Source organism: Bubalus bubalis, chromosome 11, assembly GCF_019923935.1.
Source record: "Bubalus bubalis isolate 160015118507 breed Murrah chromosome 11, NDDB_SH_1, whole genome shotgun sequence".
NCBI lineage: Eukaryota > Metazoa > Chordata > Mammalia > Artiodactyla > Bovidae > Bubalus > Bubalus bubalis.
Genome location: NC_059167.1, coordinates 75,208,372 through 75,224,752, shown reverse-complemented (window position 1 = coordinate 75,224,752; position 16,381 = coordinate 75,208,372). Strand labels below are relative to the sequence as shown.

Sequence of the window (16,381 nt, the reverse complement as noted above, 5' to 3'; positions counted from 1 at the left end):
GATAAATTGGATTGTTTCCTTAATTTCTCTTTCTAACATTTCATGTTAGTGTATATAAATGCAAGAGATTTCTGTATATTAATTTTGTATCCTGTAACTCCACCAAATTCATTGATGAGCTCTAGTAGTTATTTGGTAGCATCTTTAAGATACTACACAAGAGTACAGTATCATGTCATCTGAAACTGTAACAGTTTTACTTCCTCTCTTCCAGTTAGGATTCCTTTTATTTCTCTGCTGTGGCTAGGACTTCCAAAACTATATTGAGTAAAAGTGGTGAGAGTGAACATCCTTGTCTTTTTCCTGATCTTACAGGAAATGCTGGCACAAAAAACTTTTGACAAAATTAAACACCTATTTATGATTAAAAACTCTCCAGAAAGTGGGCATAGAGGGAATCCACCTCAAGATAATAAAGGCCATATATGACAACATACAGCTCACATCACACACAGTGTGAAATGCTGAAAGCATTTCCTGTAAGATCAGTTTATTTTTTAATTAAAGTATAGTTGATGTACAGTAATATTATATGTTACAGGTGTACAATAAAGTGATTCACAATTTTTAAAGGTTATACTCCAAATGGCTGCCCACTCCAGTATTCTTGCCTGGAGAATTCCATGGACAGAGGAACCTGGCAGGCTACAGTCCATGGAATCGCAGAGTTAGACATGACTATAGTGTGGTTAATTTTTAATGAGAATTTAGACTTGAGAATCAAGATAGGAGAGAAAGAGAAGTTACCATAAGCTTACAATTGCTGCCCCTGCTTTTAAATTCTCTGATTCTGTTTTCTCCATATATCGAGTCATCTTTGGCATCACTTGCTGTATTGTCCAGAATGTACTTTGGTCAGATAATTTCAACCTGACCTCTAGCTCCCAAAGATCTCTGTCTCCTTTGATACTCCATTCTGAGTATTATGCTCAACAAATGTGCTACTCAAAAATGCTAAGTATTGAGTTCCTGAGTGTTTCTGAATGGTGTTACAAAAATATTTTGTAATATTTTTTGTCCAAGTTCATGATTCCCATCTTCAACAAGATTGTCACAGCTGCTTGGACATTTATTTATTTTTAACTGTTTATAGATTTCTGCCTTCTACAAATTTTGTGCACATAGCATATTGCCTGATTTTCCACATTTCCAAGAAAACCTTTTGTCCTATATTATCAAAACTATTCATCATTTCTGATTTTGCTTTCTCTACTTTGTCACCATTTGTTACCTCCCTACAATCTAAATTCTCTCTTTCCTGTTTGATTTCATCTGATCTCTTTTATGGCACCAAAGAAATCTCAGCCCTAAATCCATGCTTGCTTAGTCTTTTTGATCTCTTTGTAACATGGGAACATGACAACCATTACTTAGCTCTTTGACACTCCTTTCTCCCTTGATTTTTGTTGTTGGGCACAGAAACAGGGTTTTTTAAAGGCAGATACTGGGACTTCCCTGGTGGTCCTGTGGCTTAGATTCTTGATCCCTAGTTGAGGAACTAAGATCCTATATATGCCACACAGTACAAAAATAAAATAAATAATAAAGGCAGATACTATATAAAAATAGTGGTGATAGTATTATAATAAGGATCATGATAGATACAAAGTATATGTTCATTTGGGGCCATGTGTATTTTTCCATTAATTTTCTTTTATCTCTTTATATGTTATCTTTCAAACAAATCCTTTTTCTCTTGATTTCATATTTTAGATAACTTCCACATTTTTGTCTCTAGCTGAGATCTTTCTGACCTGTCAGTTATTATGGTTTTTTATTAATAAATTTCCCCCTGACTTTGATGAATCTTTTACTGGGACCAAAACCTTAGTGTAGTTTGCTATTTTCCCAGTCAAATCAGCAATCACCTTTCTCCATTCCCCTTAGGTTATAACAATAATGTGTGAATTTAACTCTCGTCTCTGCCACTAGTAGTTGTGAAATCTTGGGAGTTAAGTATGTATGTGTTAAATGTTTACATGTGTAGGATGGAATATTCTGAGTTAAACTGAATTCTTCTTTTCCAGCTTAATGGAGATATGATTGACATACAGCATTGTGTAAGTTTCAGGTATACATTTTTTAATTCTTGTTTAAAATTCATAATAAAATAACTGTTTTAGATCCTGAACAGACATATTTGCATAATATACTCAAAGAGCAATAGACTTGAAATCAGATGACTTTATTTTTGGTTTCAAACTCAGTAAATCTATGTTTTGGGACTACTTCTAACTTCTCTGAACTTGAGCTCCCTTGTCTACAAATGAAAATAATTCTATTATGGAAACAGCCACCCAAAAGGTAATCAAAAGCCTCAAATATGTGAAAGGACTTAGTAAATATGTGCCACACAGATACTGTATGCTTTTCTAGCTCTAAAATCCCAGCATTAACTATTTCAGAAACTTTAAAATATGGATTTAATTTATCTTTATTTTATTCTATGACTTTAAGAATAGCATGGAGGATGACTACTAATTGTATCATAAAACCTAGATAGACACTGTATATGTTCCCTGCTGTACTGGCTGCTGTTAGAACTATTGCTTCTCTTTCAATTCCTCTCTTTCCCCCCCACCTCCTGCCTCTCTCTTTTCTGTTTACATGCTTCTTACTGATTTCTGAAACTTCAGAAGTTTAGCCATGAACCACTATAAGCCTGAGATTAAGCTTCCCTACTAGACAGTTGGAAATTTTTAGCAAGAATATCAGGCATTCTCTTGGGAGTGGTTGGGAAATGTGTTAATTCTCAGTTTTAATTTTGGAAACTTCCTTTATACCTGCTGGAGTTAATGAGTAAAGATATTGGACTAGAAAAATAGGAAATATGGAACATTATGGACCTGAAAAAAAATGGCTTTACTTCAGAAAAGTGTTATTGACTAAATAATCAAGAAATATTTGCTGCTTATTACATTTGTTATTTTAAAAAATAAAAGAGTCAGAAGAAATTATCTTTATCCTCCTCAAACTTACAATATATTTGGGGAGACAGACTCTACACATTAAAAATTAAAACCACTGAAAAACTAAGATAAATAGCCAAGGATTTGCTCTAAATAAGGAATGTTATTATCTTTTCTCAGAATACATTCCCCTCTCCTCCCAGCTTATTAAACTCCTACTGATTCTTCAAAACTCCCAAGTCCTTTCTCTTTTGTAAAGCTCTTTCTGAATTTCCCAGTGGACTCTTCTGTGTCCTTCCAGGCTACCAACAAACACCTAGAAGCTTCTACTATGATGCCATATACTGCGGTTTATTTTTTATGTGGGGAACTATTCAATTCAGTTCAGTAGCTCAGTCATGTCTGACTCTTTGGAACCCCATGACTGCAGCACACCAGACCTCCCTGTCCTTCACTAACATCACTAACTCCCAGATTTGCTCAAACCCATGTCCATCAAGTCAGTGATGCCATCCAAACATCTCACCTCTGTTGTCCCCTTCTCCTTCTGCCTTCAATCTTTCCCAGCATTGGGGTCTTTTCCAGTGAGTCAGTTCTTCACATCAGGTGGCCAAAGTATTGGAGCTTCAGCATCAGTCCTTCCAATGAATATTCAGGACTGATTTCCTTTAGGATTGACTGGCTGGATCTCCTTGCAGTCGAAGGGACTCTCAAGAGTCTTCTCCAACACCACACTTCAAAAGCATGAATTCTTCAGTGCTCAACTTTCTTTACAGTCCAACTCTCACATCCATACATGACTAATGGAAAAACCAAGCTTTAACTAGGGTTTTGCCAGATCTTTGGATTTTCCAGAGCTTTGTCGGTAATGTCTCTGCTTTTTAATATGCTGTCTAGGTTGGTCATACCTTTTCTTCCAAGGAGCAAGCTTCTTTTAATTTCATGGCTGCTGTCACCATCTCCAGTGATCTGGGAGCCCAAGAAAATAAAATCTGTCATTATTTCCATTGTTTCCCATCTATTTGCCAGGAAATGATGGGACCAGATGCCATGATCTTCGTTTTTTCAATGCTGAGTTTTAAGCCAGCTTTCTCACTCTCCTCTTTCACTTTCATCAAGAAGCTCTTTAGTTCCTCTTCACTTTCTGCCATAAGGGTGATGTCATCTGCATATCTGAGATTATTGATGCTTCTCCTGGCACTCTTGATTCCAGCTTGTGCTTCATCCAGCCCAGCATTTCACATGATGTACTCTGCATATAAGTTAAATAAGTAGGGTGACAATATACAGCCTCGATGTACTCCTTTTCCAATTTGGAACCAGTCTGTTGTTCCATGTGCAGTTCTAACTGTTGCTTCTTGACCTGCATACAGGTTTCTCAGGAAGCAGGTAAGGTGGTCTGGTATTCCCATCTCTTTCAGAATTTTCCACAGTTTATTGTGATCCACACAGTCAAAGGCTTTGGCGTAGTCAATGAAGCAGATGTTTTTCTGAAATTCTCTTGGTTTTCTATGATCCAGTGGATGTTGGCAATTTGATCTCTGGTTCCTCTGCCTTTTCTCTATACAGCTTGAACAGCTGGAAGTTCACAGTTCATGTACTGTTGAACCCTAGCTTGGAGAATTGTGAGCATTGCTTTCCTAGCATGTGAGATGAGTACAGTCATGCACTAGTTTGAACATTATTTGGCATTACCTTTCTTTGGGATTGGAATGAAAATTGACCTTTTCCAGTCCTGTGACCACTGCTGAGTTTTCCAAATTTGCTGGCCTATTGAGTGCAGCACTTTCACAGCATCATCATTTATTTGAAATAGCTCAACTGGAATTCCATCACCTCCACTAGCTTTGGCTGTAGTGATGCTTCTACCTAAGGCCCACTTGGCTTTGCACGCCAAGATGTCTGGCTCTAGGTGAGTGATCACACCATCGTGGTCATCCGGGTCATTAAGATCTTTTTTTGTATAGTTCTTCTGTGCATTCTTGCCACCTCTTCTTAATCTTCTCTGCTTCTCTTAGGTCCATACCATTTCTGTCCTTTACTGTGCCCATCTTTGCATGAAATATTCACTTGATATCTCTTATTTTCTTGAATGGATATCTAGGCTTTCCCATTCTGTTGTTTTCCTCTATACCTGTGCATTGTTCACTTAGGAAGGCTTTCTTGTCTTTCCTTGCTATTCTTTGAAACTCTGTATTCATATGGATACATCTTTCCTTTTCTCCTTTGCCTTTAGCTTCTCTTCTATTCTCAGCTATTTTTAAGGCCTCCTCAGACAACCATTTTGTCTTTTTACATTTCTTCTTCTTGGGGATGGCATTGATCACCACCTCCTGTACAGTGTCATGAACCTCCGTCCATAGTTCTTCAGGCACTTTGTCTATCAGATCTAATGCCTTGAATCTACTTGTCACTTCCACTGTATAATCATAAGGGATTTTATTTAGGTCATACCTGAATGGTTTAGTGGTTTTCCTTACTTTCTTCAACTTAAGTCTGAATTTTTCAATAAGGAGTTCATGATCTGAGCCACAGTCAGCTCCCAGTCTTGTTTGTGTTGACTGTATAGAGCTTTTCCATCTTTGCCTACAAAGAATATAATCAATCTGATTTCGATTTGACCATCTGGTGATGTCCACGTGTAGAGTCATCTCTTGTGTTGTTGGAAGAGGGTGTTTGCTATGACCAGTACAATCTCTTGGCAAAACTCTGTTAGCCTTTGCCTTGCTTCGTTTTGTACTCCAAGGCCAAACTTGCCTGTTACTCCAAGTGTCTCTTTATTTCCTACTTCTGCATTCCAGTCACCTATGATGAAAAGGACATCTTTTTTGGTGTTAGTTTTAGAAAGTCTTGTGGGTCTTCATAGAACCATTCAACTTCAGCTTCTTCAGCATTACTGGTCAGCGCATAGACTTGGATTACTGTGGTACTGAGATATTGTAAACGATTCAATTCAGTTCAGTTCAGTCACTTAGTTGTATCCGACTCTTTGCAACCCCATGAATCGCAGCACGCCAGGCCTCCCTGTCCATCACCAACTCCTGGAGTTCACCCAGACTCATATGCATCAAGTCGGTGATGCCATCCAGCCATCTCATCCTCTGTTGTCCCCTTCTCCTCCTGCCCCCAATCCCTCCCAGCATCAGGGTCTTTTCCAATGAATCAACTCTTTGCATGAGGTGGCCAAAATATTGGAGTCAGCTTCAGCATCAGTCCTTCCAATGAACACCCAGGACTGATCTCCTTTAGGATGGACTGGTTGGACCTCCTTGCAGTCCAAGGGACTCTGAAGAGTCTTCTCCAACACCAATACTTTGGGCTAAAAAATCAGTACTGATGCTTTGGGATAATAGTTTTATGACCAGTTTCACTAATTATGAATACTGAGGTGTGTGTATATATAAATGCCCACATTAAAAGCAAAACATTGAGATCCATTTTTTCTGTTGTTGGATTTCCATTGCCCCTTCAGTTCCAGGTCTGAGACTTTTTGTGCATTCATGCACCTTTATTTTATAAGTCCTTTACAATTTATGCTCCTGCCTCCCCCCTTTTCAACTCAATCCAGATTTTAGCTGCATGTGTACATATTATGGGGACAGGAGGGCTTGACACAGAGATGCACAGTCAAGAAGAATATATGTTCCATGTGGTAATAGTGTATTCCCTGCAAAAATGGGTAAAACCTGGAGAGGTTATGTGCTGTGCTTAGTTGCTCACTCTGACTCTTTGCAACACCAGGGACTGTAGCCCACCAGGCTCCTCTGTCCATGGGGATTCTCAGGCAAGAATACCGGAGTGGGTTGCCATGTTCTTCTCCAGGGGATCTTCCCAACCCAGGGGTTGAACCCAGGTCTCCCACATTGCAGGCAGATTCTTTACTGTCTGAGCCACCAGGAAAGCCAGAGAGGTTATGTAGTACCCCACATTATTGTCAGAAAAGAGTTGGCCGTAGCACCAGATCACAGACATAGGAGGTTTGAAGCAAAGAGATAATAACTATAAAAGGGGCTATGGGAGGGGGAGGGACAGGAGAGGATTAGTTATTCTAGGACAACTGTGCCATGAGTGTGCATTCTTCATCCCCAGCAAATTCTAAAAGTAGGATTCCAATAGCTATAACCAAGCTATATCATGAACCTCAGAAATTGAGAAGAGTCTGGAGCAGTAAATCAAATTGACTTCCTTAAGTTCCTTGACTTCCCTTATCAAAACCTCCCCCCCACACACCAATCCCACCTTGCACATCTTGGCCATGTCCTGGCTGCTAACCACACTACTTTGTATTTCACCTATTTTTCTAAGTGCCCATGCAGATACCCTGTGCTATGAATACCCATTCTACCCTTTCCTTGGACCTAGCATACTCTAGAGTCAGCCCTATGCCCCATGCCTGGTTCTCTCACATTCACCTCCACTCCATGGGCTTTGTGTGAATTGCAAATATGATTGTAGATAGTAATATAAAATGATTCAGGACACATATTATGTGCCTAAGATGAAGTGAGGTTAAGAAATGACACAACTTGAAAGGCTGAAGAACTGTTTTATGAATAATAAAAATAGAACCAGTGTGTTCTGGCAAATCCATCTCCCCCTCCTTTCTTTTTCTCTTTGTTGTGCATTATACCACCTTCCCTTTCCCTCTCAATCTTTGCCATGTACATCTACTATGTTACCATGTTTGTTATTTGTAGATAAGTAGTCTACATCTCTTATTTGTAGATGAGTAGTCCTGGGGGCTGTGGTAAAAGGGATATTGCATGTGGAAGTGACTCAACTGCTTTAGGTGGCCACAGGTAAAATACTTATTTAATGAAAATATGGTCCTGAGAGGAAAATGAAAAGATCTAAAGTCTTTACAGTTTGACTATCCTTGAATAATTAATCATTATAATATGGATAATTATTAATATTCTTATGTTAGTTTCCTTTTGCTTTATCTGGAAACATTACAGCTGGTAAATCAACTGACAGAATGAATCACTCTGTGGTGTCAGAGTTTGTATTCCTGGGACTCACCAACTCCTGGGAGATCCAACTTCTCCTCTTTGTGTTCTCTTCTGTTTTTTATATGGCAAGCATGTTGGGAAACTCCCTCATTTTGCTCACTGTTACAATGAACCCTCATTTACACTCGCCCATGTACTTTCTATTGGCCAACCTCTCCTTCATTGACCTGGGAGTTTCTTCTGTCATCTCTCCAAAGATGATTTATGACCTTTTCAGAAAACATAAAGTCATCTCCTTTGGAGGCTGCATCGCACAAATCTTCTTCATCCATATCATTGGTGGTGTGGAGATGGTGCTTCTTATTGCCATGGCCTTTGACAGATATATTGCCATATGTAAGCCTCTCCACTATTTCACTATTATGAGTCAAAAAAAGTGTATTTTGCTCATGGTTGCTGCATGGATAATTGGCTTGATTCACTCTATCGTTCAACTGGTTTTTGTTGCAAAATTGCCATTCTGTGGCCCTAATACAATAGACAGCTTTTACTGTGATTTTCCTCGATTTATCAAACTTGCCTGCACAGATACCTACAGGCTGGAGTTCATGGTCACAGCCAACAGTGGATTTATATCCCTAGGATCATTCTTCATATTGATTGTCTCCTACATTTTTATCCTCATCACTGTTCGGAAACACTCTTCAGGTAGCTCATCTAAGGCCCTCTTTGTCAACTCATGTCATGGTGGTGATTTTGTTCTTCGGTCCTTGCATCTTTGTTTACATCTGGCCTCACCCCACATCACACCTAGACAAATTCCTTGCTGTTTTTGATGCAGTTCTCACTCCTTTTTTCAATTCAATCATCTATACATTCAGGAACAAAGAAATGAAAATGGCAATGAGGAAACTATGCAGTCACTTTATTATTTATAGAAGAATTTCTTAAATGCCAAAAGTATTATGAAGTATCTTTACTGACTTGAAGTAAAATTTAATTTCTATCATTTTAATATCAGATGTTTCCAAGTTTTTTATTTACATTTAAGTGTCTCAGATTAAAATGGCATTATTCTTTTAAAAATGTTAACTGAGAAATTGTGTTGCTGCCTCTGGTTGGAGGAAGCATGTGGTATGGTAAATAGTGTCTCCTGGAGAAGGCCAAATGCTTGTCTCTGAGGAGACATTACCTTGATGAATTTACTATGGTTTAGACTTCAAAATTGAGTCTCTTCAGTATCAGAGTGGGTTACATAAGGGAATGCTGATTGACACTAAGTAAATCGATAATAGATGAAACTGTATACCTCTAGATGCCCATTTATTAGTTTGCCACACACACAAAAAAAAAAAATCAGTCAAGTGGCCTGAATTTCCACTTAGGTGTAACTCATTTTTACACTGTAGGAAAATTTGGGGGTAGTCGAATGATGATAGGAACATTAATAAACAGGCAATCAGAGTAAGAACTGTTGACTGATTATTTTGATACTTAATGCCTATATCTCCATGCTACAATATGCCTATCATCACATTTGGAAAAATAAAATCCTTACACCAGGCTTTTTTTCTGGATGCTGGCTAGTCATCACAAGACTTATTTTTGACTCTTGTTCATACACTGTTTCAGGCTGTTTCGCCTCTATATATTTACAGATGCAGTATTCTTTCCACATGTAATTAGCCAGGCTCTTCCTTTCCTTTCTGTTGGCATGAGTATTCTGTTGCATTTGAATGACTTGAGTCATTCGTTGCAAGCTAAATTTTAGTTTGGGAAGTGTTTTATATATGACTATATTTTCTTCTATAGAAATGAAGAATTTCCATCAACAGATGTAGAATTTTCTATTCATACACATTTTCACAAAGAACAAAAACTAATTTTTTTAAAAAAGGTATTGGAAATAACTCTGATTTTTATACATTCTTATACTTACTCAATACATCTTAACCAACTTATCAGTACTTCTTTGATCTTACATGTGGTCCTGATTTGTATGTATTTGCTCACTCAGTTGTATCCGACCCTTTCCAACCCATGAACACCAGGCTCCTCTGTCCATGGAATTTTCCAGGCAAAAATACGATAGTGGGTTACCATTTCCTACTCCAGGGTATCTTTCTATCCCAGAGATTGAAGCCACATCTCTTACATCTCCTGCACTGGCAGGCAGATTCCTTACCACTGCGCCACCTGGGAAGCCCAATCCTTATTTAATTCATAACTTATCCTACTTGATAATTTGTTTGCCTTTTCTTTTTATATCCATTGCCTTTATATCATTTATTCATTTTTTAGTCCATTTTTAGACCCTTGGGAAACCAATACCTATTATCAGTTTACTAGCCAGCACTAATTTCAGTCTCCCTATAATGTTTTGAATTGGTATTTTAGAAATGGAAGTTTCACTAAGTTTTCTCTTCCACTGATTAAATAACGTTCAGTAGATCCAGCAAGGACTTCCATATTCCTCACTGTTTATGTGTGTTGTATACAAAAATGCCTGCTTCTGCCAATCCTGTCTCTTTAGGCCTTGTGTCAGGTGTGTATCTATGACAAGATAGATTCCCCACCTACATAATGAATAGTTTCTGTATCATCTAATGTAAAACTTTGTTAATATCATTATTTTTTATTCTAAAGAAAGTATGTCTTTTCAGTTCAGTTCAGTTCAGTCACTCAGTCATGTCCGACTCTTTGCGACCCCATGAATTGCAGCACGCCAGGCCTCCTTGTCCATCACCAACTCCCAGAGTTCACTCAAACTCATGTCCATCGAGTCAGTGATGCCATCCAGCCATCTCATCCTATGTCGTCCCCTTCTCCTCTTGCCCCCAATCCCTCCCAGCATCAGAGTCTTTTCCAATGAGTCAAATCTTCGCATCAGGTGGCCAAAGTATTGGAGTTTCAGCTTCAGCATCAGTCCTTCCAAAGAACACCCAGGACTGATCTCCTTTAGGATGGACTGGTTGGATCTCCCTGCAGTCCAAGGGACTCTCAAGAGTCTTCTCCAACACCACAGTTCAAAAGCATCAATTCTTCGGTGTTCAGCCTTCTTCACAGTCCAACTCTCACATCCATACATGACCACTGTAAAAACCATAGCATTGACTAGACGAACCTTTATTGGCAAAGTAATGTCTCTACTTTTGAATATGCTATCTAGATTGGTCATAACTTTCCTTCCAAGGAGTAAGCATCTTTTTATTTCACAGCTGCAATCACCATCTGCAGTGATTTTGGAGCCCCAAAAAATAAAGTCTGACACTGTTTCCACTGTTTACCCATCTATTACCCATGAAGTGATGGGACCAGATGCCATGATCTTCATTTTCTGAATGTTGAGCTTTAAGCCAACTTTTTCACTCTCCTCTTTCACTTTCATGTCTTTTAGTGGATGTCTACTCTGCTGTTTGCCCAGATCAGCAACCTTCTTCTTTTGGTAAATGTATCTTTCTCTTGGAGTAACCATGTGATATGATTAGAAGATGACATGTAGATCCCACCTCTCTGACCACTACTGTCTGGTCAAAGGTTGAGCTTTCTGACCTAAGTCATAATGACATATCTCCAATTCACAGTTGAATGGTGCAAGTATGGGTCTCTGACCATGATGGGCCAAATCTGAGCTTTTCCTTGAGATGTTAGATGAGAATAGAGAGAAAGCAAGCCCCAGTACCTTTTGGAGTATGTTGTGCATAAACTGCTGTCAATCATATTTCCTGCTGTCAGAAATTGAATCTGGGATACTTTTTTAAAGATACCTGAGAGAAGAAGGCATAAGATTTAAAGACAGGAGTTTACCAGTATTCAAATTCTTGGTTTCTTGTGCCTAAGGAAGGCATTTAGCTTCATTCTCAGCCTGCATTCATCTTGGTCACTAGCTGAGCCAATGAATGTCCAATATATCTGTCCCCTCCCCTATATTTGTTTAATTTGTGGTTCTGTCATCTAAAAAGGATATTGACAGGGACGTTCCTGGTGGTCCAGTGGTTAAGAATCCACCTGCCAATGCAGGGATTGATCCCTGGTCTGATAAGATCCCACATGCCACAGAGTAACTAAGCTTGTGGGCCACAATGGCTGAAGCCCACATCCTCTAGAGCCCATGTCCCTCAACAAGTGAAGCCACCCCAATGAGAAGCCTGTGCACCACAATTAGAGAGTAGTTCCCACTCACTGCAAGTAGAGAAACCGTATGCATTGCAATGAAGACCCACAGAGTCAAAAATGTTTTTATTTTTTAAAAAGGGATATTGACAATTACAGCTCTGATTCTAAGAACCCTGTCTATTCAGTTAATTCCCATGTGAAATCCTTCATTGTTTTCTTTCTTTCAGAAAATATTATTTTTTCTTCTTATAAAAAAGAATATATGTTTATCATGTAAGATTTATTTGGAAATTAGAGATTAAAAATTAAAAATCACCATATGGAGATAATTAATAGTAGTATCTTGGTATATCTCTTTCTAATGTTTTTTTTCTTTTTTTTTTAATTTTTTTATTTTATTTTTAAACTTTACGATATTGTATTAGTTTTGCCAAATATCAAAATGAATCCACCACAGGTATACATGTGTTCCCCATCCTGAACCCTCCTCCCTCCCCCCTCCCCATACCATCCCTCTGGGTCATCCCAGTGCACCAGCCCCAGGCATCCAGTATCGTGCATCGAACCTGGACTGGCAACTCGTTTCATACATGATATTTTACATGTTTCAATGCCATTCTCCAAAATCTTCCCACCCTCTCCCTCTCCCACATAGTCCATAAGACTGTTCTATACATCAATGTCTCTTTTGCTGTCTCATACACAGGGTTATTGTTACCATCTTTCTAAATTCCATATATATGTGTTAGTACACTGTATTGGTGTTTTTCTTTCTGGCTTACTTCACTCTGTATAATAGGCTCAAGTTTCATCCACCTCATTAGAACTGATTCAAATGTATTCTTTTTAATGGCTGAGTAATACTCCATTGTGTATATGTACCACTGCTTTCTTATCCATTCATCTGCTGATGGACATCTAGGTTGCTTCCATGTCCTGGCTATTATAAACAGTGTTGCGATGAACAGTGGGGTACACGTGTCTCTTTCCCTTCTGGTTTCCTCGGTGTGTATGCCCAGCAGTGGGATTGCTGGATCATAAGGCAGTTCTAGTTCCAGTTTTTTAAGGAATCTCCACACTGTTCTCCATAGTGGCTGTACTAGTTTGCATTCCCACCAACAGTGTAAGAGAGTTCCCTTTTCTCCACATCCTCTCCAGCATTTATTGCTTGTAGACTTTTGGATCGCAGCCAGTCTGACTGGCGTGACATGGTATCTCATAGTGGTTTTGATTTGCATTTCTCTGATAATGAGTGATGTTCAGCATCTTTTCATGTGTTTGTTAGCCATCTGTATGTCTTCTTTGGAGAAATGTCTATTTAGTTCTTTGGCCCATTTTTTGATTGGGTCATTTATTTTTCTGGAGTTGAGCTGTAGGAGTTGCTTGTATATTTTTGAGATTAGTTGTTTGTCAGTTGTTTCATTTGCTATTATTTTCTCCCATTCTGAAGGCTGTCTTTTCACCTTGCTAATAGTTTCCTTTGTTGTACAGAAGCTTTTAAGTTTAATTAGGTCCCATTTGTTTATTTTTGCTTTTATTTCCAATATTCTGGGAGGTGGGTCATAGGGGATCCTGCTGTGATGTATGTCAGAGAGTGTTTTGCCTATGTTCTCCTCTAGGAGTTTTATAGTTTCTGGTCTTACGTTTAGATCTTTAATCCATTTTGAGTTTATTTTTGTATATGGTGTTAGAAAGTGTTCTAGTTTCATTCTTTTACAAGTGGTTGACCAGATTTCCCAGCACCACTTGTTAAAGAGATTGTCTTTAATCCATTGTATATTCTTGCCTCCTTTGTCAAAGATAAGGTGTCCATATGTGTGTGGATTTATCTCTGGGCTTTCTATTTTGTTCTTTTCCAGTGAGTCTGCTCTTCATATTAAGTGGCCAAAATATTGGAGCTTTGGCCTAAGCATCAGTCCTTCCAATGAATACTCAGGGTTGATTTCCTTTAGGGTTGACTGGTTTGATCTCCTTGCTGTCCAAGGGACTCAAGAGTCTTCTCCAGCACCACAATTCAAAAACACCAATTCTTGGGTATTCAGCCTTCTTTATGGTCCAACTCTTATATCTATACATGACTACTGGCAAAACCACAGATCTGACTATATGGACCTTTGTCATCAAAGTGATGTCTCTGCTTTTTGATACGCTATCTAGGTTTGTCATAGTTTTTCTTCCAAGTAGCATACATCTTTTAATTTCATGGCAGCAGTCACCATCCACAGAGATTTTGTAGAGGAAAATAAATTCTGTCACTGTTTCCACTTTTACCCTTCTATTTGCCATGAAGTGATGGGACCAGATACCATGATCTTTGTTTTTTGAATGTTGAGTTTTAAGCCAGCTTTTTCACTCTCTTATTTATTGTAGTATTCTCCCTGCTTCCTCATAGGTGGAATATTATTTTTTTGTATTAATTTATCAGTCCCACTTATATGTTAAAGATATTAACTATTATATTTATGTTCAAAATGTCCCTCTCAAATTCTTGTTTCTTTTTTAATTTTACTTATCATATTCTACAACATTAAAGTACTTTTTGTACACCAACTCCACAGAGCTATTGAATTGCACCTTAATAGTTTTACTCTGTAGTTCTTTTCCTTTCCAACTGGTACCTAATCACTGTTCATAAATATGTATTTTTATTGAAATATAGTTAATAGAGTTACATATAGTTAATTTAATGTGTTAGTGTCAAGTATACAGCAAAGTGATTCAGTTTTATATATATATATTCTTTTTATAAGATGTTAAGTATAGTTCCCTGTGCTATATAGTAAGTTTTTGTTATCTATTTTGTATATAGTAGTATGTCTTTGTTAATCCCAAACTCCTAATTTATCTCTCCTCCCCACCCCCTGCTACCCTCTTTGGTAACTCTAAGTTTGTTTTCTATGTCTGTGAGTCTGTTTCTGTCTTGTAAATAAGTTCATTTGTATCATTATTTTAGATTCCACATATAAGTGATATCATATGATATTTCTCTTTCTGTGGTTTATTTCACTTAATGTAATTTCTAGGTTCATCCATATGCTGCAAATGGCATTATTTCACTCTTTTTTGTGAATGAGTAATATTCCATTGTATATGTATACCACATCTTCTTTATCCATTCATCTATTGATGGACATTTAGGTTGCTTCCATGTCCTAGCTACTGTTAATATTGCTGCAGTGAACACTGGAGGTACATGTGTCTTTTTTGAATTATGGTTTTCTCAGGGTATATGCCCAATAGTAGGATTGCTAGGTCGTATAGTAATTCTATTTTTAGTTTTATAAGGACCCTCCATCTCAGACGGTAAAGCGTCTGTCTGCAATTCAGGAGGCCCCTGTTCGATCCCTGGGTTGGGAAGATCCCCTGGAGAAGGAAATGGCAGCCCAATCCGGTATTCTTGCCTGGAAAATCCCATGGACCTGGAGCCTGGTAGGCTACTGTCCATGGGGTCGCAAAGAGTTGGACACGACTGAGCAACTTCACTTATACTGTTCTCCATAGTGGTTGTATCAATTTATATTCCCACCAACAGTGCATGAAGATTCCCTTTTCTCCACACCCTCACCAGCACTTACTGTTTGTAGATTTTTTTAATAATGGCCATTCTGACTGGTCTGAGGTGATATCTCATTATGGTTTTGACATGCATTTCTCCAATTATGAGAGATATCAAGTATCTTTTCTTGTTTGTTGACTTTCTGTATGTCTTCTTTGGAGAAATGTCTGTTTAGGCCTTCTGCCTATTTTTGATCAGATGGGTTTTGGTTTTTGTTTTTGTTTTTTTTGAGCTGCTTGTATATTTTGGAGATTAATCCTTTGTCAGTTGCTTCATTTGCAAATATTTTCTACCATTATAAAAGTTGTCTTTTTGTTTTACTTAGGGTTTCCTTTGCTGTGTAAAAGCTCTTAAGTTTTAATTAGGTCTCATTTGTTTGCTTTTGTTTTTATTTTCATCATTCTAAGATGTAGGTCAAAAGGATATTTTGTGATTTATGTCAGAGTGTTAATTAATACAGACCCACCCATCAGTAGACAGGCTGCTTAAAGTCTTGTGAATTAATGATTTTAAAGTAAAAAACAAAATAAGAAGAAAAATGAATGTAAAAGAGTAAAACAACTTCCTAAAAGATGTCTGACACCTATCAGTAGTTTAAGAAAAGGAATTCATTAAAAAATTCTACCCAAAATTGCTAACCTACATTTTTTAAGAATCTTTAAAATAAGTAGCCATTAGAATGATTTTATCATAATCATTACTTTGTATATCAATAGCTTAGTTTATTTATATAGATTAGAAAGATTTTTGTCTCTGGCCTATATTATCTTTGGGTCTCAAAAGCTTGAAATTGCCATGGCTGTTTAGTTATGAAAACCATGATCCACTAATAAAAACAGATCAAGGAA

The 16,381-nt window shown here is 37.8% G+C and overlaps 1 pseudogene; it reads left to right on the top strand.

Annotated features, from left to right (window-relative positions):
* Nucleotides 1–7,756: 7,756 nt before the first annotated feature.
* LOC102403376 lies at nt 7,757–8,812 on the top strand (annotated as a pseudogene).
* Nucleotides 8,813–16,381: the final 7,569 nt, after the last annotated feature.